At 40.5% G+C, this 24,480-nt stretch overlaps 1 protein-coding gene across 3 annotated transcripts in view; it reads left to right on the top strand.

The window, feature by feature from the left end:
- Window positions 1-7,120: 7,120 nt before the first annotated feature.
- The window catches only part of RNF24 (ring finger protein 24), a 74,378-nt gene continuing 57,018 nt past the window's right edge, over window positions 7,121-24,480 (top strand). For all 3 annotated transcript variants that reach the window (XM_040447595.1, XM_040447597.1, XM_040447596.1), the window contains exon 1: window positions 7,121-7,278. The gene's annotated coding sequence lies outside the window, so the exon portion shown is untranslated. The remainder of the gene's footprint in view (window positions 7,279-24,480) is intronic.

Below are 24,480 nucleotides of genomic sequence, written 5' to 3'. Positions count from 1 at the left end.
GCTACAGTGTCAATCTTAGTAATGACACCTTGGTAATGACAATCCTTAACATCTCTGTTTCTTGCATCTCTCTGCTCCTATCCTCCTAGGTTCATACTATATCAGCCTCACAGGGATTCCCCACAGTGTTGGATCTCCTTCTTCCTGTATTCTGTGTCATTCTCTTTGGTGTAGTCTCGTTTTGGTAAAGCACATACTTCAGTTACTTCCAACTAATGAAACCATGAGATTGTGCATATCTGAAAGTCTTTATTCTACTTAGTTCTTGATTGATAGTTTCACTGGGTATAGAATTCTACATTGGAAACAAATTTCCTTTAGAATTATAAAGATATTACTTTAGTATTCTACCTGCCAGTGTTTCTGGAACAGTTCCAGTGAAGAGAAGTCTGAAGCCATTCTGATTCTTGAGACTTGGTATATGACTCGTTTTCTTCTTTATTCAAGCTTGTGTAATTTTCTTTGTCCTCAGGGTTCTGAAGTTTCACAAGTATGTGTGTTGTTTGGGCCTATTTTATATGTTGATCTAGGCACACGATGGGCCCTTTCAACCTGGAAATTTGTTTTTTCAGTTTGAGAGATTTTTCTTGATTTATCTCATTATTAATTTCCTCTCCTCTCCTTCTAGAATACATGTTATTCAGATTTTAAGCTTTCTGGACTATTCCTTCTGCATTCCTCTTTTCTTTCCTATTTTTCATTGTTTTGTCTTTTGGATCTATTTCTGGGAGATAACCCAGACTTTATTTCCTAAACCCTCTATCGAGTTTCATTTCTGCCATCAGGGTTGTTTGTTTGTTTGTTTGTTTTTAAAAGCTTATTTTTGTTTCCTGTCTTCTAAAATAGCATCTTATTCTTGTTTCATGGATGTAATATCTCTTATCCTTGAGAATAAGTCTTTGTTTCTTCCAAGTTGTTTTTTTTCTATTTCTTTTGGTTGTTAGTTTGCTTGCTTATTTTTATTTGTTTTTATTATTATTTGTTTCTTCTCTTGCATGTTAGCAGTTTTCCTCAGATATCTAGTAATCTGTAGCAGATGTTATTGGTGGCCTACCCATACCCTCAGCTGCTGCGAATGTTGGTTATTAATGGATCAGACTTGCCCCTTTCTCTAGAGAACTGACCTCAGACAGGAGCTTCCTTGTTTGGGAGATTATGGCCTCCTCCCTGGCAGCCCACAATCAATGATTGATTAATGTGTGGGCACAAAACAGCCCTCTTGCTTCAAGGCGAAATCAATCCTGTCATGCAATTCACACTCCAGGGCTCCCTGTAGGATCAGACTGAGGCTAGACTCCAGCTGAGACCACATCCTTGCTCAGCTCCTTCCGGAGGAGGTGAGATATGAGGAGTAGAGAAGGTGTCTGCTGAGAGCTCACCCTCAATAAATCGTGTGCACCTGAATCTTCATTTAAGCCTCTTTTCTAGGGAATCTAAGATGATCTTTTGCTGTCTGCTTTTGATTAAGAGCAAAGCCCTGAAAAACTTATTGAAGTGTGGGAGTCAGATGTGTCAACTCAGAGATTCACTGTAGGGAGACATGGGTTGTCATTTATTGAAAATTCTAATGTCAGTATCTTTAGTTCTTTCCTTTTGGACTGGTCAGAATTCCAGAGACAAGGGATGGAGTGTGGCTGCCAGGGATTTGATAAGTGAGCAGAAAAGAAAGCTGAGGATCTGTCTGCAGTGAGTAAATATTCATTTAATGGCCCTGCTCTTCACCTGAAACCTTTTGTTCTCAGCTGTTCCTGATGTACCCAATCCAGAAACCTTGTTTTACCCTCTCTGGAGACTACACTTCCAGCCTGTTGGGAGAGGGGCTCTGCAGTATGGACAGTGGTAGAAGAGAACTAGGATTTTAACTGTTTCCCAATCACCTTTCACCCGATTTTTCTGATATTGGCTTGCTCAGTTCCAGAGGTATCTAAGACTGCCAATTCCTTTATTTGTTTGCTTGGTTTTGGCTGTTTTTGTTCTGTTTTGTTTTAGGATTTTGCCATGAAAATAGGGCTGTTCTTTGCTTTTCCTAGGCTTTTAGCTTTTTGGGGGGAGGGGAGTGCTGCTAAGTCAGTTACCACTCATCCATCTGTTTTCCAGCTTACAAAATTGTTTTTGCCATTGTCTCCCTTTCTATTTTCTCTGTCCTCTGAGTTTGTGTCTTTTTATTTATTTATTTTTATTTTTTAAATGTTTATTCATTTTGGATAGAGAAAGAGAGCTTGAGCAGGGGAAGGGCAGAAAGAGGGAGATAAAGAATTAGAAGCAGGCTCTGGTCTCTGAGCAGTCCGCACAGAGCCCAATGTGGGGCTCGGATCCACGAGCTGCAAGATCATGACCTGAGCTGAAGTTGGATGCTTAACTGTCTGAGCCACCCAGGTGCCCCAGGTTGTGTCTTTTTAAAAAATCCATTGAGGGGGCACTTAGGTGGCTCAGATGGTTAAGCATTCCGACTTCAGCTCAGGTCATGATCTCACAGTTCATGAGTTATGATCATGTGGGTTGGAAGGGCAGAAAGCCAAGATAAACTAGGGAAAGCTGCTTAGAGGAGGTGCTACAGTAGCAGGAGAAGCAAAACATAGGTTCATTTTTCTAGGGAGAGAGTTCATCCCTTCTAGCTCTGCTTCTATGACTCTGTGATGCCAGCAGTCCTTCCAGAAAGACTGCCTGTCTCTCTTTCCTGTCCCTTGCTTTGGGATGAGGTGATGATAGCAGAGAGCTATTTGGGTAGATCAGATAGTTTCAAATGGGGGAAGAACCACTACAGTTCCTTTTTCCTAGAACAGTTTGTGGGCAAAGATATCACCCCACTTCACTTCCTCTTTCAAGATCAGACCTAAGAACAAAGAGAAAAGGTAGTGACACAGCTGGGTGGGAAAAGAGGGGTGGGAATTGTGGTGATGGTGGTATCCTAATGTGATGGTAGTGGTAGAGGCAGGAGGAGCTGAGCTAGGTAGCATGCCTTGCTGCACAGTCATAATTGGAAAGTTCCATGGTGGTCATCTATAAGCAAAAGGGAGATGGATGTCAGTAGGTAAATACTCCAGCCTCATCAACATTTGGAAGGACAGTGTTGAGACTGTTCCACAAGGTTTCTCTGAGTTGCCAGCAGAATGGAGCCCAAGTCACCCAGAGCAGTAACTGGCTCATCAACACACCTTTGTATTGGCTTTTCTCCCTTCCCTATTCTGCTTTCCCATTTTCCCCCTTCTGTTTCCTGAGATTACCTCCTAAGTGAATTACCTGAATTCCAGTCCTTGTCTTGGGTCTATCTGGGGGAGAACCCACACTAAGACAGGTGTACTCCAATCCAGTAGCTAGTCTGAGCAGGCTGCACCAGCCCTGAGGAATTGTGCCTCCACTTTCTCCATCTACAGCTGGTCTCAGCTAGCTCCCACATGGAATCCTGAGCACATTTATGTTTTGAGGGCTCTGAGTTCTATTTGGGTTATTGGGCCTGTGGGTGCCAGAAAGGCAGAATGGATTGCTGGTGGCTAAGGAAACAGAATCCCTGACTCCTGTTTCTGAGGGTAGACATGGCTTTACCCAAAGCTACCATGCACATGGAAGCCTACACTTCCTCCCCCACTTGCACTGTTTTCGTTGTATGCATACATCCTTCATCAAGAAGCAATTCAGGACTCTATGGGCAGGGTCACACCCCACCTAGAGGTCCACATGGGCTATCAGGAGGGTTCTTGTAGGAGGAAGCCCAGCAGGAGACTTTGGAATTCTCGAATGAAGGGGCTCAGGGAACACAAGAGTATGCCTCAAGCTCTCACAGAAATGGTGAGGACTCCTCTGCTGACCTAGTCCAAAGTGTCAAAGCATTGAATGGTCAACCCTTGGAAGGGTTATTCAGAGCTCTAGATAATTAAGCAGCCAAATCATTGGCCAATATGAGGAATGTGTTTCTGGAATAGTGCCCACCACTCAAGAGATGGATAGGCCTCACAAGGAGGAGAGGATGGGTAGAGGGGCTGAGCTGAGAACAACCCACATGATATCTTTGATTTCTAGCTTCTCTTTGAAAGACTGATTTTGCCTTTATTGATCACACAGTCATTCAACAAACTTGTATTGAGCACCAGATCCAAGATGACTGGTAGCCCTTGGTCCCACAACAGTTACCATTCAGAAAGTTACTGTTCCAAAATTGGTTACTAACATTTGACTTAAAATTAGATGCCATTTATTTTCCAGAAGACAGAGGAATCTTGAAGGACTTTTGACCATGTGGGTAAGGGCAATTTTCTGAGTTATGGGTTGGGGGGGGGTGAGGAAAACGCTTTAAAAGAAGTATAAGGTAGGCAGAGGACTGGAGGGAGGGGGAAGAGGAAATAGAAGGAGGGACATCCTCTGAAGCCCTAAACAGCGAAGGCTTCCCCACTCCTCCATCAAGGAACAAGGGACCATGTTAGCTGAGAAAGCTACTACTTCAAGTCCTGGATGCCTGCTGTTTTGGGGTATGCACCTAAACTGCCCAGGCCTCTCTTAATGTACCCACAATCACCCCACATGCATTTTGTCTAGGTGGGGGTGGCTGGGTATAGTGAGAGGGAAGTACAACCTTCTGTATCAGTAGGCAGATAGGATCATGGATCAGCTTGTGAATCTCCAGCTGGAGACACAAGGAGACCAAAAAAATCTGACTTCTCCAAGAGAAACAAGGAACAATCTATTATACTCTCTCTCCTGAGTTTCACAAGGACAAAGGACATGAAGCTAACGCCACTCCACCCTCAACCCTATAGCCTTCTTGGACTGGAGAATTTCTAACCAAGCTTTTTAAGCAAACAAATAAGACAGGTTTTCAAACATGTATCAGTGGCAGCAGGGAAAGGAAGCCACAAGAAGGGAGGAGAAAGCAAAGAGAGCTTAGCTCTTCTCACACCTGTGGAACCTTCCTGGCCTACCAGGGAATATCACCTGCCCCAACAACCATTGTTGGTGATTCTTTGCCAATCACCTGCTAGGTCTTGAGAAGACATTGTTCCCATCATTAAAGGGTTCACATTCTGGTTGGGGAAGAAAATACTAGCAAATGAGTATGAATCCTAAGTGTGCCTGGGGCTGGGATGGACTTGGGTACAGGACCCAGAAAGTTTCCAAAAGAAAGTCTGTCAACAAGGTAGGGATAGGAAGACTTCATTAAAAAGTGACTATGGGGCACCTGGGTGGCTCAGTCAATTGAGCATCCAACTCTTGATTTTGGCTCAATCATGATCTCACAGTTCGTGAGTTCGAGCCCCATGTTGGGCTGTGTGCTGACAGCACTGAGTCTGCTTGGGATTCTTTCTCTCCCCCCTTTCTGTCCCTCCCCCGCTCATGCATAAACTCACTCTCTCTCTCTCTCACTCTCAAAATAAACTTAAAAATACATATTTTAAAAAGCAACTATTAAGCGTTCCTAGATAAGCTTGCTTTCCTAGCAGAGAACAGCAAGAATACAGGCACTAAGGGTGAAGCATCGTGGTGCTGCTCTGGAAATGCCTGGAAAATAAGGATCAAAGTACTAAGTGGGATACTTTAGAAAAAGACAGTAATATGGACAGATTTGCATATAATGAGAATTGATTTGCATGGGAATCAATAGGCGGGGAGAGAGATGAGGAGGCCCAGTTTAATCAGTGACAGGTATCAGGGCACCTGGGTGGCTCAGTTGGTTGAGCGACCGACTTCAACTCAGGTCATGATCTCACAGCTCGTGAGTTTGAGCCCCACATCGGGCTCTGTACTGACAGCTCAGAGTCTGGAGCCTGCTTCAGATTCTGTGTCTCCCTCTCTCTGCCCCTCCCCAGTTCGCACTCTATCTCTGTATCTCTCTCTCTCAAAGATAAGTAAACAGTAAAAATATAAAAATTTAAGTTTAAAAAGTGACAGGTATCAGCAAACCACAGTTGAGAAGGCCATCCTGGTAACAGCTTTCATTGAGATCTAGAAGGGAAGGTAGAAGGAAAAGCCCCCTGAAGTTCTTTCAGGGCAGGGAGGGATAAGTGTTGACAGGCAGCTTTAGAGGAAGAATGGGTCTCCCACATCCTTCCTTTTTCTACACCCTATGCAGCACATGCCTCCAACCATCTCTCACCTTGGAGGCCTGTAACTACTGAGTAACTTCTTGAGATGTTCACTGATGTTTTTGTCTTTACTTCCCCCTTGCCGGAGGCTTATGGTTTGCCAAAGCAGAAGGAACTTGTCTACAGGCACTTTCCACGATGACTTTTTGCTTCCCAAAATTAAGCCACTGAGTTGTTTATGGCTTAATTGAGGAAAACCTGGAAGGTAAGAGAAGGAAGGAGAGCCTCAGAAGGGGACAGGGGGACTGAGCTGTACCCTCACACTCAGCTGAGGAACCTCAGAGGGGAAGGGTGTGAGGCCTCCTGCAGGCTCCCAGCATCGACAAAGATTTCTGTGGCCCAGGAGTGGCAAAGCTAAAGGGCTAAGAAAAGAAGGGTGTCTCCACAAAATATACTGCCTACGAAAGATGAGAGGCCTGCACAGATCCGTGGAGCTGCAAAACTTGAGGCTTTGATATTACAGAAAAGGTTGAGCCCACTCCAAAACCAAGGTCAATTTCTTGACTGCCCTGTGGAATGACAGCTGGGGGCTGAGGGGACCCCAAACAAACAATGTAATGCACTCTTTCTTGCACACACTTCACTCTCTGTGCAGATTCTGGGTCTCATCTCCCACTATGGTTCCAGCATTCATCTGACAGGACCTGCTGCAAGAGAAACGGAGGGTGGGGGCGGTGTGCGCTGTCTTTCCATCAAACTAATGGGCATTCCTGTGCCCCCGGAGACTGGCAGACTAGATGGTAGGCAGGAGGTAGCGTCCCAAGCCCTTTCTTGAAAAAAAAAGTTTATAGAACATGCAAAAATACTAAACAGATGAGAGAGTAGGTAGATCTGTCCGCGGCAAATCGGCCGGTGGAGTATCCGCCCCCACCCTCCAGTGGGCGGGGCGGGACCAGGCCGGGCCGCCAAGCGTTGCGCGTGCGCACTGCAGACTCTGAAGCCACAGCGCCCTCAGTGAGGTGGGCGGGAGCTGCCCGGGCATCCGGGTCCCTCACCCCGCCCCCGCTGCATGAATGAGAGGCGCGGTGCCCGCCCCTCCCCCGCCGGGCCCGCCCCTCGTCGGGGGCCGCCGAGCGCAGTCTACCGCCGCCACCTCAGCCGCGCTCTGTCCCGACGGACGCTCGCCGCCAGCAGTCTGCCGCCCGTCGCCCGCCTCCCGGCGCTGACCGTTCCGCACACCCGCCGCCGCAGCCGGCGCACCCGAGTAAGTGAGGGAGCGAGGGCGGAGCGCCGGGGGCCGTCGCCCCCGGGCCGGGGCTTAGGGGACCGGGCGGCTCCGGGTTCGGGATGCTGAGGAGACCGCGGGCCCGCGCCAGCCTCCCCCGTTCACTCTCCGGGCGTTTCGACGAGGAGGGGTGGCACAGCGGCCCAGGCCTCGAGGGACGCGGAGGGGGTCCCCCGGGGCCGGGGGTGCGTCCCGCACAAAGGGCGGCGCGAGGCTGTCTGTCACCCGGAGGTCACAGAGGGAAGGTTCGCGGCTCCCCGCACGCCCCGCTAGCCCGTGCCCGGCGTCGGTCCCCGGGCTTGGGTGGCGGCTTGGATAAGCGGGGAGGCGAGGACGAGGATGGTGAGGACGGCTGCCTCCGCTCTGGCGATGGGAACGCGCTTTAGGGGGCGCGGCGTGGCAGTGTTTTCCTGGTCCCCACCTGCCCCTCCCCTTTCTTTGTGGCGTTGGTCTCGTGCCCGTTTGTCACTGTGCGTATGGCTGTGGGCTGGGGTGAGACCTCTTGCCTCAGCTTACCCATTAATTAAAGTCAGGTGGTGGCCCCCTGTCTGTGGGTGGGGGCGTGTGTGCTTCCATAGGCCGGAGACCCTCCTTTGTTTCTGGAGACCTAAGTGTGTGTGTGTGTGTGTGTGTGTGTGTGTGTGTGTGTGTCCCTCCTCCGTGTCCCCTATGAAATGAGAGAATCAAAGATCATTAAAAAGGGTCTGAAGAAAAAGAGACACTACTTCATCAGACCTCCACCCAATTCTGCCTCTGGTGTTCTTTAAACAATATTGTATGTTTCTTACTGCAAAACCAGCGTGTTTTAATTGAAAGTGAATGTTTTTATATGTTGGTTGGAAATTAATATTCTCCTCTCTGTATACCTACAACACTTTGCTTTTTGGGTTTAGTTAATGGAAATATGCTCGTATATGTGTGTATGGGAATACTCCAGGACGTATAGGACACCGCCTTTGGGGTTTCGTTCATTGGTAATGTCAAGGTACTCACTCCTATGCACGTCCACAGAAATACTTCGGTATATCTAGGACACTGTTTTCTCAGCTCCTCAGTACAAGCAGATTTTGTTTCTCCCTGCCTCCCTGTGTTAAGAAGGTGGTCTCTTCACCTCCTTGCTGCCTTTTTTTTTTTTTTTTTTTTTTTTTTTCTAAATGCTTTGGCAAAGGGTTTTATTGCACATTCTCCTGGCATGCGCCCTTGCTTTGATCTGAATTTTCCTGTGTTCTGTTGTCTGGTTGTGTGGCCCAGCTCAATGGCTCCTCTTACAGGACTAGGGGAAAACAGAACACCTTTTATCCTTGTCCTCATCCCCAGAGAGAGAGGGAAGCTCTGCGGTTCCCACAGACTTGGGTTCCGTGGGCCGGACCGCCTCACTTTGTTGTCTTGGTGGAGTTAGGAAGAGTTACAGTTGATGCAGACCGATGAAAAGGAGGCATTAAGAGCACCAGTTATTCCTTGCTGTTTCAGTTGGACCTTTCTCTCTTTTTAAACCAGATGTTATAAGTTTTAGAAGATTGTTGGTTGCATTTTCAGTTTCTTTTTTACTCTTACGATTTTGCCGAGTGATAGGAAATTAGCTACACTTGTTGATAAGAAACATATTTCCAAAATATATTTTTATGATGATCTTTTGATTGAACATAGTGGTGGTAAAAAAAAAATAAGAGGATCTTATTGGGTGATGTGAATAATTGAATTGGTTCAGTTTTAAGATTCTCTTTAAGCTTATTTTTTAATCACGTGTATTTTAATTCCTGGTGTTTTTCAGTGCAAAATGAAATCCAAACTTAAGCAGTCTTCCATAGCATGTGTTTGTTTATGAATATTTCCTCTATTAAAAACATTTGCTTTTAATTTGAAGGGGAAATTTTCCATTGGTTGGATAAGGATATTTTATTCTTGGTAAAAGTCTATGTTAGCATAGTCAAATTCTTTTTTTGTAGAAGTTAAAATTAGTAAAGGTTGGCTTTTCAGTTTGGAGAAGTTTTGATTTTATGGTAGAATTTAAATAAAATTTCAATGTCATTGACTTAAAAGAGGTTAACTTACAAATAAAGGCTTCATTAATTTCATAAACTAGTGTCACTAATATTGAAGCAACCCCGATAATTTATAACTGCCGGCATGAAATTTTTTTTTTAGGAATTCCCTTAAAACAAACCACAAGGGGAAGTCTTAGATAAACAGAGTAGTATAACCGGAATTATCACTGAAATAGGCTTGCATAGTACCGCAGTATTGTGGAACTTTAATTTTGCAAGAGTGACTTAGCTATTATTTGTATCAAGAAAGGAACTGAAAAACATCTTGGCCATTTTATTCAGTCATGTTGTTAATCAAAGTCTTTACCGACCCATAGATTAGCATTTGTGTAGTATGATGTTTGAAGGAAAATTCTAAAGTAATGTCTTTGTCATGAAAATAGATTAAATTATGTTAAATGTTGTTTTACTAGTAAATGTATTCTTTGTTAGCAATACTAATATTGTTATGTCAGTGATGGTAATAGCATGTATGGTGATACTTTTTTACTCCAAACTGGGATATGTTGTCCCCCCAACAATGTCTGATAACAGAAAGTAGAATTTTGTTTTCTGTTGAGCATTTTCTATCAATAATTGTTTTGTTTCAAATGGTAGCTCATTTAAAAATCAGTAATAAAGTTATGTTATTATAATGTATTAGTTCAAACTATATGGAATTGCCAGTTTTTAGATTAGGGAGTAGTGAAAAACCAGCAATTTCAGAATGTTGAACCACCTTCAACTCTCAACACTTCCTTCGGATATTTACCTTTATAATGTTTAAACTTCTTGATTATCTGTCATTCGACATTATCTGCGGAGTTCTATTTTGGAAGTTGAGGACTTGGTTGTCCTATATAACCATCCTTCCATCCCCCCACTCCTACCTATACTTCCCAGTCAAGTCAGTATTCAGTATTTATATGACTGACAGTGTACCTGTTGTTCACAGATGAGCCCTGTAGGGTACTAATAATTACATTTGCTGTCTTGTATGACTTTTGTTTCTCTAAATTAAATAATTGCCTCTTTTGTTTGTTTTTCATTTGCTTAGTTTTCTTTGTCCCAGTCACTGACTCATTCTCAAATTCTGACAAAACTAATAATCTTTCAGTATTTCCAGGTAATCTGTTGTATTTCTTTTTCCTAGCTGTCACCTAGGACTTCCGTTTGTCATCACTTTGGGAATTCCTTTTGCCCTCCTACTGTGTTGGATCCTTTATTTCCTGGATCCTATCTCTTCCTTATTCTTTAGCACCTTCCTGAGAAAGGGGACATACAAACTGAAATTCTTCCTGAATTCAGAAGATGTGTATCTGGAAATGTCTTCATTTTACCCTCACACTTGAGTAGTGGTTTAGCTGAATATTGAATTCTACATCAAAAATTAGCCACCCTCTTCTGAAGGCATTGTTCTGTTGGCTTCTGGTATTTCTGTTAAGAAGTCCAACCCAAGTCTAATCCCCATTCTCTTTTTTCTCCCACTTTGGAAGATTTTAGGATGTTTCTGTTTTAGGATCTAGTTAACACAGAGAAAGTTTCTTCAAGCCATGAAATGGAATCACCTCTGGAATCTACAGTAAGACTATCCAGTTCATTTTTTTAAATCCACCTTAGGAAGTGACAGAACCATTCATGACCAAAAGGAAACAATCTTTAACCCTCATAATTAAATATATCATGACTAAATACAACAAATATATTACTTACAAGAATTTCTATTCTGAGAAGATGGAGACAAATGGAGCTACGTAGATAGACAACAGTTTAATTGGACATTGTCAGTGACTGTGATATAGCTCATGGATACATATTTTTTATTTTATTTTTTAGCCTTGAATTGTTTTCTTTTTACAGTTGCCTTATCCCTCATCTAGCTTTTCCTTGAGTACACATTAAGTGGTTGAATATTAGAGAACTTCAGATTCATGACCAGAAAACTGAAGTAGGCTCTCAGCCCAGGAAGGCTATCAGATTCCTAATGTTTTTGCCTATAACCATTTAATCATTTCTTCTCACTCTTTAACTCATGAGCAGCCCACCCTTCCTCATGCAGATAAGCAGGCTTCATATTTCATTGAGGTTTAGAAGTTATAAGACAGATACCACTCAGCTTCCCTTCACTGAATCTAGAAATCCACCTTTAGGGCCCATGTTTTCTTCCTATCAGAGGCTAACTTCCCTCCTTTCTGTATTCCCCCTCATACCTACTCAAGGACTTCACTTCTGAATATATGCCTGTCTTTTGCATCATCAGCAGCTCTCCAGGGCCACTATCCATGTCAGCATGCACACATGCTCTGACATTGCCCATCTTTAAAAATAATTTTAAAATTACAACAGAATTTAAAACTTCCCCCTGACCTCCCATCCATCCTCTTCATTTACCTTCATGGTTAAATGTCTCAAAAGAGAACTATACATTTCCTCCCTACCTCTTTGTAAGATGTGTCACTCTCTGAAATTCTGTTGTTAACGGGTGTGTGTGTGTGTGTGTGTGTGTGTGTGTGTGTGTGTGTCTTACCCCCTTGGAACATCAGGTCCAAGAAGGCAATGACTTCCATCTGCCCTGTTTACCACCATGTCCCTTAGAATAGCAACTGGCACAAGTACCTACTCAATGTATGGGCAAAAAAGGGTAATACTGACATTTTTAACCTGGTAGACTAGCTCTTGCTTTTAAAAAATTTTTTTCTGACAAAAAAATCAGTGTTTATTTTTTTAATTACCACCTTATGCTACACTTAGAGTGGAAAACATTACAAAGACTATATTAATTGAATTTTTCTCTATATTACATTTCATTCTTTCATAAGTATAACTTAATACTGTCATTTTTGCACCCAGATGCTTGGAGTTGAATTCCAGCTCTTTCAGTTTAGCCATGTGATCTTGGACAGGTTTCCTGATGACTGTGTTTCCTCACCTGCAAGATGGAAATAATAATAGTACCCACCTCATATGTTTGTTGTGTGGGTCAAATGAAATAATATGTAAAATGCTAAAGTCAGTGCTTGGCATGGGGGTAAACACAGTGAAAATTACAATTGCAGTCATTTGTATAGCCTTCTTCAGTTTCTAATATTTGATCTAATATTTTTGTTCAGAGTACTTACATCACATAAGGTATATTGGCTATAAATGTGACTCACCTGTTTTTGTCCTTTTTCTGATTGCTTGCATCTCTATTCCTCATATTACCCCATGTGATAGATTAGTAAAATGATTTACAATTGATAGGTGAACACCCTGTAGCAAGTTCTGCACTTCCCAACAGTTGGTCACTTAATAAATCATTTTAACACTTGATAAAATATTTTTTTTTATTTCAAGCCAAATCCTGTTCTTTGGCTTGCCTGGAAGTGAGGCCCTTTCTTCATGTTATTCCACATTAAGTTTTCTAATATTTCTAGAAATGGAACTTTTAAAACACCCAATACATCATTAATAGATATTTTTTCAGAAGTAGCTGTAAGACACTGTTGTTTTCACTTAACTTGGTGGCTGGGAAGATAAGTATATGTAGCAATACAAAGTCCACTTTTAGGGACTTTGAAGGATACAGACAGGCTCTGTAGAAGTTCAGAGTAGAGTGAGTCAGGTCCTGCAAGCCTTAAGGGATTTTTACAACTTTTCTGCATGTTAAATTGTCTGTTTAGCCTATTTCCTTATTATTTGACTTGATCTTTACTTTGAAAGTTTACCTGATAATCATGGGACTAGTTTAGATTTTAAGGTAGATAATGTACAAGCTAAAATTGAAAGCAACTTTTAACTTGAGAAATTATTTCTTGAAGTAATTGATTTAGCAGTTATTCTGCCTCTTTCTTTTCTTATCTAGGTAGGCAGTGGGGATTCCTCCAATTATCTGAGCATTTCGGAGAGCAGAGTGTAGTGCTTGGTAAATTTAGGGTTCAAAAAGAATGCCAGATGGTTTGAAAGGAATTGTGAGCACTCCAACTAGTGCCGTCCATTGAAAGCCAGCTGGCTGAGTTTCCCCTGCTCTGGAGGTAGGAACCAGACACTTTGTTCCATGCCAGCTGGCCCAGGAGTAGCTGGCCAGCGGCCTTACTTTTGGTTGGTCATTCCTGGGAAAACCAGCCTGGGCCTTCCATCTGCCCTAAGGACGGTCTGACACCAGAGAGTTGCTCTCTGCCTCCATGGTACTCCAGAGAGTTGGAGCAAGCCTGTGTGGCAAGGAAAGAAAGCTACTTTTTAGATGCCATTACAAGTGAATCTCACATTAAATTGTGAATTTGCTCTGAAAAAGTGTAATGCAACTTGAATTTTTATGCATTTAGTGCTATTAGGTGTATTAGAGTTGCTTACTACTAAAGTAACCATAATGAATGTTTTTACATTGTAAATAACTTCCAGTTTACCTACCTACTTTCCAAGTTCCTTTTTTTATTTATTGTCTTCTTTTTTTAAGTTTATTTATTTTGTGAGAGCATGCATCCAGGAAGGGCAGAGAGAGGGAGAGGGAGAGAGAGAGAGAGGGAGAGAGAATCCCAAGTGGGTTCTGCACTGACAGCCCCCGCTGAGGGGCTCGAACTCACGAACCTGATTAAGAGTCAGACACTTAACTGACTGAACCACGCAGGCACCCCATTTATTGACTTAAAATGAGGTTTTCCTGTTCTTAATCTTCTAAAGTTTTGGTCATTCAGATTAGTAAGTTTTCACCTTGTCAAAGAACTTGCTCCTGTATAAACCATAGGTTTCTGTAGAAGGTTAATTATGTGTGTTGCCTGAAAATCTGTGTCTCATTTTGTCTGTTATTTATGTTTTCACAACTAGGCAGGTGTTTATATCAGATACAGTTCTTCTATTAGCAAACTTAATGTCAGAATAATTTGGGTGTTCACTTTGGCAGCGCATATACTAAAATTGGAATGTCAGAATAATTTGAGAACAAAAGAAGTACAAATATGGCATTACAAGTATGAGCATTCAGTTCATTTGATGACAGTGTTTATTGAATTCTAAAAATTAATAATTTTGCCAGTCTATCAGTATGCTTTATGTTACCTTAAAAAAAATTTTTTTTAATTTGGAGATTGAATGGTGCTGCGTCATCTATATTTGTTAAGTTCATCTAGGCAAACCAAAAAATTATGAACTATTTGTATCTCTTTATTATTTTCTCCCAACTCTGAGCATGAAAAATTATGCTCAATGATATAAACTTCAAATAGAATGTAGGTGTCCTATCCAAATAGGCTCTTCATCTTGAACTGAAAGAAAAAGTTTGGCAGATAATGAAACACCAAAGTATGAGCTAATGTAGTTTATAGGAAGTGGGTGGGAAGGAAAATCAGAGGTGTAGGCTTTCATTCTTTTCCTTTAGCAGGAAAGAAATTGCAAAACTTCTTTGGAAATATGCTGGAAAGTCTCATGCTTGGCTATAATTAAAGTTTTTACTTAAAGTTATTAATTGTCCTTGAAAATAGGCCAGGATGAATTATTATGGCAGTAAGAGTGATTTTTTTTTTAATCATAGAACAGTAGATTAATAGCCAGGGGCAATATTATACCCAGAAAATCATCCTTCACATTAGCTAACCTTTACAAAATACCTTTTTTGTCAGTAGCTTTACATGTATTGCTTATTTTCTTCTCACAGCAACCCTCAAAGGATTTTTCATAGATGATAAGAGGTCTAAGAAGTAACCTGTTCAGGTTCACAAGGTCAGAAGCCAAGTTTAGAACCCAGGTTTTCGTCCTCCAACCCACCACATGTCACAGTTGATAATGTCAACTTTCACAAGAATACAGCTCTTTCCTATTCAGATGCTGTCCTGCACTGGTACTTTGAGAAGACTGTTGATAAAGGGAATTCAGAGACTGTTGCAGAAAATAGCAAGCAAATAAGGAGAGATTTGAAGAACCTGTACATTTTTTAAAAATCTCTTCTGATGCTCTTGAAGTAATTAACCATTGCAGAACTACACAATAAACAAAAATGAAGCAAATAAAAATAACTAGAAAGGACTATATAGTTTCCTAGTGTTGTCATAACAAATTATGACAAAGTGGATGGCTTCCAGGTTTCTCCAGTTCTGGAGATCAGAAGTCTGAAATCAAAATGTCAGCAAGGCTGCCTGCCACACTCCTTCCAAAGACTCTAGGAAAGAAACCTTCCTTGCTTTTTCCAGCTTTTGGTGATTCCACCCATTCCTTGATTTGTGATTACATAATTCTAATCTCTGCTTCTCTCTTCATATGGCCTTCTCTTCTTTCTATTCTAAAGACATGGTCATTGGACTTGGGGCCACCCAGACAATCCAAAATGATCTTATCTCCAGATTCTTAATTATATCTGCAAAGACCCTTTTTGCAAATATGGTCATATTCCTCAGGTAAAGATGTGGACATATCTTTTGGGAGGCCACCATTCAACCTGTTGTAGGGGTAAGAACTTCTTTAGTGATAATTTTCATTTTTCACTGCTGTATTACTCAGAATCCCAGATTAGATAAGTATTTGATAAACCATGATACAAAATGGGGGAAAGTCTTGAAAATATAGGATAGAAGACAAGTTCAGAGGGAGGTTTAGGGAATCGGAAGGTTTCATGGAGGTTGTATTGCTTATGACAGACCATGAAGAATAAATGGTCAAGATAGCCTGAAATGTGCAGATGGTGGAAATATCCAGAACAAAGATAGGGAGGCATATTCAGGGAACCATAACTAATGCATTTGACTAAAGTGTGGTACTTAGAGAAATAGTGGTGAATGGGGTTGAAAAGTCTGAGCCAATTCATGGGAGGCCTTTAGTGTTGAGTTGATGAATTTGTACTTTGTTTAGAGTTGCATATCCATGAGAACACTGTATTACAAAGGTTTCTAACAGGAGCCTTCAGAGCTATGATAAAATCTTTGGAAAAAAATCTACATTTTTTCTATAAAAAGATTTTCAGAGGGATTCATAACCCTAAAAAAAAATGTTAAGGACCACTGCTCCATTAGAAATGAAATGTTTTATGCTTTGAAGATGTTTCTGGAAGATTATTGATTTTTCTGTTTGGTTTACTTTGAACTACTTGGAAGATAAGAAAATGGAGCTCCAAGGAGCCTTAGTCAGCACTCTGTGTGGAATACATTATGAACATTGCATACTAAAAAGTTAAAATACTATTTCAGGAGGGATGTGAAGTAGGTCCAGGGTTCTTAGAAAAGCGATCAAATGATTACATAAAAAGAAAAAAATTCATAGCATTCAGTTCAAAATGCAGCTGTGATTTCTGTTTTCTGTGTCTCAATTTTTGTTATTTCAGTTCACTACCACCACCCATTTAGAACTCCAGAATTATATAAAAGCATGACACAATTCTGAGGAGAGAAAGCCAACAGCTGTGTTCTTAAAAGTTGTGTTTTTTTAATGTAGTCTGTGAAACTGCTTGTTCTCTGCTGTGGATTTTCAGTGGAATAACCTACTTCAGGAATAAAATGATATATTCTGTAGCTGTTTGAATGTCTTTGTCTGTTTGGGCTGCTATAACAAAATACCCTAGCCTGGGTGTCTTATAAATAACAGAAATTTCTCACAGTCCTGAAGGCTGGAAAGTCCAAGATCAAGGTGCCTACAGATTCGATGTCTAGTGAGAACCCACTTCCTAGTGCATAGATTGTACATTTTGCTTTTTTGCTGTGTTATCATGTGGTGGATAAGGGCAAGGGAGCTATCTGGGCTGGGCCTCTTATAAGGGCACTAATCCCAGGGTGTCTGGGTGGCTCAGTGTACAACTCAGATCTTGATCTCACAGTTTGTGAGTTTGAGCCCCACATAGGCTTCAGATCCTCTATCCCCCTCTCCCTGTGCTCCTCCTCTGCCTGCACACGAACACACTCTCTTGAGAGAGAGAGAGAGAGAGAGAGAGAGAGAGAGAGAGAGAGAGGCAGAGTGTGAGTGGGGGAGGGGCAGAGAGAGGGAGACACAGAATCTGGAGCAGGCTCCAGGCTCTGAGCTGTCAGCACAGCTGACATGATGTGGGGCTTGAACCCACAAACCAGGAGATCATGACCTGAGCTGAAGTTGGACACTTAACCTACTGAGCCACCCAGGCACCCCAATAAATAAACATTAAAAAAAAATAAGGGCACTAATGCCATTCATGAGGGCTTCACCCTCAATAATGTAATCACCTTCAGATACCAGTCGCATTGTGGATTAGGTTTCAATATATGAATTGAGGGTTGGGGGATACAAACATTGTCTGTAGCACTGACCATATGGTACAGAGAGAAAATTGATGTTTCTCCTTATAACTCGATTTCTAAATAATCAACTGCCATTGATTTTTTTTTATTGATCCATTTATTTTCTACCCAAGATTAATATTACTTAAAAGATTTACCTGTACTGTTTTTTTTTTTTTTTTTCAGTGTATGAAGTTTATTGTCAAATTGGTTTCCATACAACACCCACCTGTACTGTTTTTCATACTTCTCTGGTAGTGAGGTTCTTCTTTTTCATTTTTGTATTATAAAAAAATTGTAAGTATATTCAAAAGTAGATAGTACAACATACCTCCATATGCCCATCACAAGATGTTCAGCTGTTACCAGCGTTTTGCCACATTTGTTTCATTTATCCTTTTTTCTTTCACCTTCATTTGCTGAGGTATTTTTTTTAATTTTTAATATTTATTTTTTTTTATTTTAGAAGAGAGAATGTGAGCAAGGGAGAGGGGCAGAGGGGGAGAGAGAGAGAGAGAGAGAAAGAGAGAGAGAGAGAGAATGAGAATCTTAAGCAGACTCCATGCTCAGCACAGAGCCCAGTGCGGGCTCAGTCCCAAAACCCTGGGATCATGACCTGAGCCAAAATCAAGAGTCAGACATTCAACCAACTGAGCCACCCAGGCGCCCCTGTTTGCTGAGGTATTTTAAAGCAAATCTCCAGCATTTCAGTGTATGTACCCTGACATATTTCTAAATGTATTTCTAAAAAAAAGTAAAGACATTGTCCTATAGACCCCAAATGCCATTCTCACACCTAATAAAATTAACGTTTACTTCTTGGTGTCATCTAATAGATAGACCCTATTCAGGTTTGCCTGATTATCTCAAGAATATGTTTTTTAGAGATGTCTTGTTCATACCAGGATTCAAAGTCCCTGGACCACTTTTGGTCATTTTGTCTCTCGTGTCTAATTTGATCTAGGGCACATCCTCTTCCCACCCTCTCTCCCCACCTTTTTTGGTATGTCATGGACTAGTTAGTTGCAGGAACCAGGTCATTTGTCCTGTGGAATATCTCACATTTGGGATTTGTCTGTTGGCTTCTTCATGGTGTGAGTTTATTAATCTATTCCTAGTATTTCCTACAAATGGAAGTTAGCTCTAGAGGCTTGACTAAAATCAGACTTCAGTGCTTTGGCAAGAATGCTTAGGAGGTGCTTAATATTATACCACATCCAGAGGCCTGCTGTTGTGCCTGGCTACCCTGCTTGTAGTAATGATAAAAGACTCCACTGATGGTCATGTCAGTATCATATTTCATCCATTGCAGCAGAATGGTGATTTTCTTATTCTGTTATCTGATCCACATTTAGTAACAGGAATTCTGTAAAGAAGACTATCTCATCAAGTAGGGCTATTTAGGGTTACCCTGAAATATGCTTTGTATAAGAGGCTGTCAAGTATATTTTTTAATATTTTTTTAATGTTTATTTTTGAGACAGAGAGACAGAGCATGACCCGGGGGAGGGGTAGAGAGTGAGAGGGAGACACAGAATCCAAAGCAGTCTCCAGGCTCTGTTAGCACAGAGCCCGATGCGGGACTCAACCCACGAGCTGTGAGATCATGACCTGAGCTGAAGTCGGACGCTTAACCAGCTGAACCACCCAGACGCCCCTGTCAAGTATTTTTATAATAATTGTGTTCTTGATAAAAGATAATGAGTTTGAATCAGAATAAAAAGAATTGAGTTACTCTTTTGTTTTAATGAGTGTCACAGTGAAATTCTGAGTACTATAGCAAAATGTGAACGATTGCTTTTCTTTTACAATTGAGAATGTGGACTCCAGTTGCTCTGAAAGTTCAAGGTGTATATATGAAAGCCTGTTATAGACTAGAATCAAGCAGTGAAGAGGAAAGAGTACTAGATTAGGATTAAAAAATCAGGGGATTTCCAGAGTCAATTTGGCCCAGCCCCTGAATATCTATCCATTCATTCTTCCCGGGCTGAGCATTTTGTGTGTGTGTCCTTAAAATATTGTCAGTGTTTTTGTGAAATTGTGTGTAAAGAAATCAAAGTTGTATGTTGTAGAACTAATGTTTGAATATCTTTAAAGACAAGGAGAATTCTTTATTGGATATCATTCTTTTTATTTAAATTGTACTTTATGTGTCTCTTGATCACCATTTCTCCTAATACTTCTTGTTTAACTTCATGTCTTCATATTCTTATCCAGTAAAACTACTAAATAAAGTCATGCTGAAAAAAAAGCCTTACTTATTTGTCATGCTTCATTTACCTTAATCCAGATTGTTTTTATTCATCTTTTGAATTTGTGTGTTGTGGGGAAAGTAACCTTGATACCAAATGAAAATTAAAGAGGCCAGTGTTCTTAGCTTAGTGACCATCTCTAGAGAGTCTGTAATGTTACTTGAGAAAGCCGTTAAAAGTTTGTGCTAATATGATTTTTCATAGGCATACCCTTGCTTACTATTATTTTTAAATAATAATACCGTGTGTCTTTTCTGAAAGATAAAGAATGCTGTTATAAAGGGATCTTTCAAAAGACCATCAATAAGATCTATACTTATTTTTAGTCAGTTGAGCTAAGCATAAAAACTAACTATTCCTCATCAGGACTCTGAAATGGTTTTAGTATTGAAAATTATATTTTCCTAGGTTTCAGCACCAAAAAAACCCAACAAGAAACAAAAACAAAAACCCATTACCTTTTCCTACTTTAGAATTAACACAGATGCTTGTGGAACACCTACTCTCTTTAAGTCATTGCACTTACTGAGTAGTAGAGTTGATTTCACTATTAGGATGAAGATTGTTGTTGTTGTTGTTGTTGTTGTTGTTGTTGTTGTTGTTGTTGTTTTTAAGAGCCCTCTAGGAAATTGTATTTCAGCTGTTGCCTCCTCACCTTCATTTAATACAGCAGGAAGCCCCTGGGCCTGGGCCCCAAGATGCAGCCTTTGTCTTGTTTCCTTGTTTGTTAAGTGCTGTATGAGCTAGAAAGTGGTGGAGTACTGGAATTGTGGGGTTGAAACTCTCCTCTTTGGAGGCCACAAAGCTTGTGTATTCTCACACAAGGGTGGCTTTTGTCTTCTTAGGAATATCTCAATTATTTCATCCAGTATGCTGCTTGGATTTACTGTCTTGCCTTTATTCATATCAATAAATTCTTATTGAGTATCTTTTTTTTTTTTAATGTTTATTTATTTTTGAGAGAGAGAGAGACAGAGCTTGAGCAGGGGAGGGGTAGAGGGAGGGGGAGACACAGAGTCTCCAAAGCAGTCTCCAGGCTCTGAGCTGTCAGCACAGAGCCTAATGTGGGGCCTGGATCCACGAACTGGAAGATCATGACCTGAGCCAAGTTGGACACTTAACTGACTGAGCCACCCAGGCACCCCCTTATTGAGTATCTTTTAAGAGCCAGGTATTGTTCAGTCTGAATTTATAGAAATCTCACATGTTGTGGTAAATAACTCTTATTAAATAGCTCCAGTACGCTTAATGAAGTTAAGGTATAGTTCAATTCTGAATTCATTAGATCTGAGGTTGTAATTCTAATATTCTTTTTCTGACATTTTAAATATAATCTGACTTAAAAGTTCCTATAAAGAAAATGAAAACTGGCTCCTCATAAGGAATTTCAATACTTTCTGCAGGCTAATATAAATAAAAACAAATGTAGTGAAATCAGTGGAACTCGCATTTAGATTTTATTCAGACTAACTTTCCAACTCTTATAAACCTAGCATACATTTTTGCAGTTAATTACAAGTTTAATTTCCTAAAGGCAAAAAAGGCATGTGGTATTTAAGTTCTGGCCCTACTATTTGTTAACTGTGTGCTTCAATGAAGGTAATTCTAATGGAATGTTTCAGAGTTATTGAATTTATAATTGAGTTACTTCAGAGATATTGTGAGTATGGTCTATCTCATTTAATAAAGTGCTCTCCTAATGATTTTTGCTGTTAGGCAGTTTGATGGAACATGGAAAGAGTTGAACACAAAATGGAACACAAGAACAAACAATCCTCGCTACATGTCAGTGATCTCCTTTTCATAAGGATGAGACCTTATGCTGCCATTTTCACCTGGCTACTGAGCTGTGGCTGGTTCCATTCCAATAGCAGTCAGATGATATTAAAAAAAAATTGTTACCACTTAACTGCTCTGCATACTTTCTTAGCTTTTTAGGAGAGTCTGGATACATCATTTCTAATGTTTGTCTTAAGTCTGTTCTCTTCCCTCTCCCCTTTTTTTTAAACAGCTTTTCCGAGACATAATTTATAGCCCATACATTGAAAGTGTACAATGAGTGAGTGGTTCTTGGTATATTCAGAGTTAGGCATCCATCACCACAGTCACTTTTAGAATATTCTCATTGTTAATATTAACAATATTCTCATTGTTATTGGATTATCTCAAAAAGAAATCTGTATCCTAGCCATCACTCTTCCATCCTGCCCCTTCTGCTCGCCCGTTCTCCACCCTAAGCAGTCACTAATCTACTGTTTGTATCTCTATAGATTTTACCTATTCTGGGCTTTCATATAAAAAAAAACCAGACAATATGTGATCCTTTGTGATTGGCTTCTTTTACCTAGCATGATATTTTCAAGGTCTATCTATGTTCTCTTTTATAACAAAAAGAGATACTAAGATTCCTAGAGCTGGGAGTGCCTGGGTGGCTCAGTCAGTTAGTATCTAGCTTCAGCTCAGGTCATGATCTCACAGTTTGTGAGTTCAAGCTCTGCATCAGGTTCTGTGCTGTCAGTGCAGAGCCCACTTCAGATCCTCTGTCCCCTCTCTCTGCCCATCCCTCCAGTCACAAAAATGAGTAAACATGTTTAAAAAGATTCATAGAGGTACACTAACTTATCCTGTAGGGAGAAGAGATGAAATGATTTTCTTTTAAGTAAAGTTGACTGGTATCTCAGGACTGGTTGTCAGTCACAGATGATGAGAAAAGTTCTACAAATAGTTACTGTAACTGCCAACCCAAGAATGGTGTTCTAACATAGACTGTGGAAAAGATTCATTCATGTCTCAACATTCTTTTTAGCTTCATTTGTGTATGTGAATAATGTCATAATTATAGGTACATCATTCAATATGGATAATAAGATATAACTCTGTGGGACTGTTGTAACAAACTGTTGCACACTCTCATTTTTATTTGCTATTTTCCTTTTGTAACTAATTTTCCTGTTGAATATTCTGCATACCTCAGACATTATCATATAATGTCTGTGTTTACGTGCTACATGTTATGTGCTAATGTCTGTGGTTACATACTGCATTTTTTATTTTTATGTGAGCTTGGTGAGCTAAAGCCTAGATATTTTATTTGGGGATAACCAATGAGATGGATAGATAGATAGATATTAGTATAAATGTTGGAGATAGGATGCACAGAAATACAATCTTCAGAGCATCTTCCCCCTCAAATTTGTGGATGTAGTTAAGAAAAGAACAAAAAACAAAGGCCAGCCTTTTGACTTTGAAAAACCTGACCTCTCTGTGCCTCAGGTTCTTCCTCTATAAATTGGAGCAATTGGACTATGATACTTAATTAGTGCTGATGGTCTTTAACTCTGTGATTCTGTGAAGGTAATTGGTAAATGTACTACTGATGGGCCCAGACTGCTTCCTACATTACATCAAGAGGTTAGGGTGTTGTAATGTTGGATTTCCTGTGTTCTAATTAGTTATCTAATGTGGTGTCATGACAGAAGGCTAAATATCAATTTAGCAAAAATCAAATTTTTCTGAAATAGAATTTGGAGCCATGGTCTGATATTCCAAATGGACTATTAATATAAAATAATTTAAAATAATACTCACCCAGAACATCTATATATGAGATAAATATTCAGCTATGAGTAGCAGAAAACCCAAAACAAAAAGTGGCTTAAAACAAGATTAAATTTTATTTCTCACTCATGTAATAGTTGGCACAAGTCTGGTATGGAGCTCCATGACATCAGGGACTGCTTACCAATTGTCCCTTTTTCCTTCTTAGCACTCTACCCTCCCTCTTGGGTGTAAACCATATTCTTATTGAGCAAGATGGTGATATCCACATTACAGGAAGCAGAATGGAGAGAGGGATGAAGCAGAAAGTAGAAGGTACCTTCACTGCTCTGTTAAGCATAATTATGAGATATTTCCATGTGAATCATCACATGTGAATCCGTGAGACATATGGCCATGCATAGCTGCAAGGAAAGGTGGGAAGTATAGCCATGTGCCTCACTAAAAGTTCTACCTATAGTGGAAGAAAGGAAGAAAAGATACTGGGGGTGGGGAGTCCACTACAATCTGGTTGATGATAAATGAAAGGGAAAACTCAGGAGCATTTGCCATTGTATCTCTTCCATTAAAGAAGGAGTGTTTTCTATTTCTAGTAGGTGATACTGGTTCTCAAAATGGAAATATCATTTTATAGGTGAAGAGCTGACAATGTAATGGGAACATCTCTTAAGAATATGTGATTCTCTTTTCTGTAGCTGGGTTAATGCATAAGATCTTCCAAGAGAGAATTGCTAGGTCAATTTCCTGGTTTGAATTCATGAGTTGATATTATGATTCATGAATCAGGCTCTTGTGAGTTTAGTTAGTGTGAATTTGTCCCACTGAGCCCAGTAGCCCCCAAGAGAACTGATCAAGCAGAGAATAGACCCAACCCTAGATGTACAATGACTTTAGAGGGAACATATGCCTTGTAAGGCTTCATTTGACCTGAGCCACCCATCTTATTCTTGATCTTGAAAAGGGAGGAAAATTACAAACTTATAAATAGTCTCTAATATATCCACCTACAAAATCAAAATAATAGTGTTTTGCATGATGAAGATTAGTAGTGGTCTTGTAAAAAAATTTTTATATAGGAAAGAGCCTCTAAGGGCTAATGATATTGCAAGTCTTGACTCTTAAAAACCCATTTAGAGAAGA

This window comes from Herpailurus yagouaroundi, unplaced genomic scaffold (genome assembly GCF_014898765.1).
Source record: "Herpailurus yagouaroundi ecotype Mexico unplaced genomic scaffold, PumYag 196, whole genome shotgun sequence".
Taxonomy (NCBI): Eukaryota; Metazoa; Chordata; class Mammalia; order Carnivora; family Felidae; genus Herpailurus; species Herpailurus yagouaroundi.
Note: the sequence above shows the minus strand (reverse complement) of the source record. Positions and strands in the feature narration are given on the sequence as shown.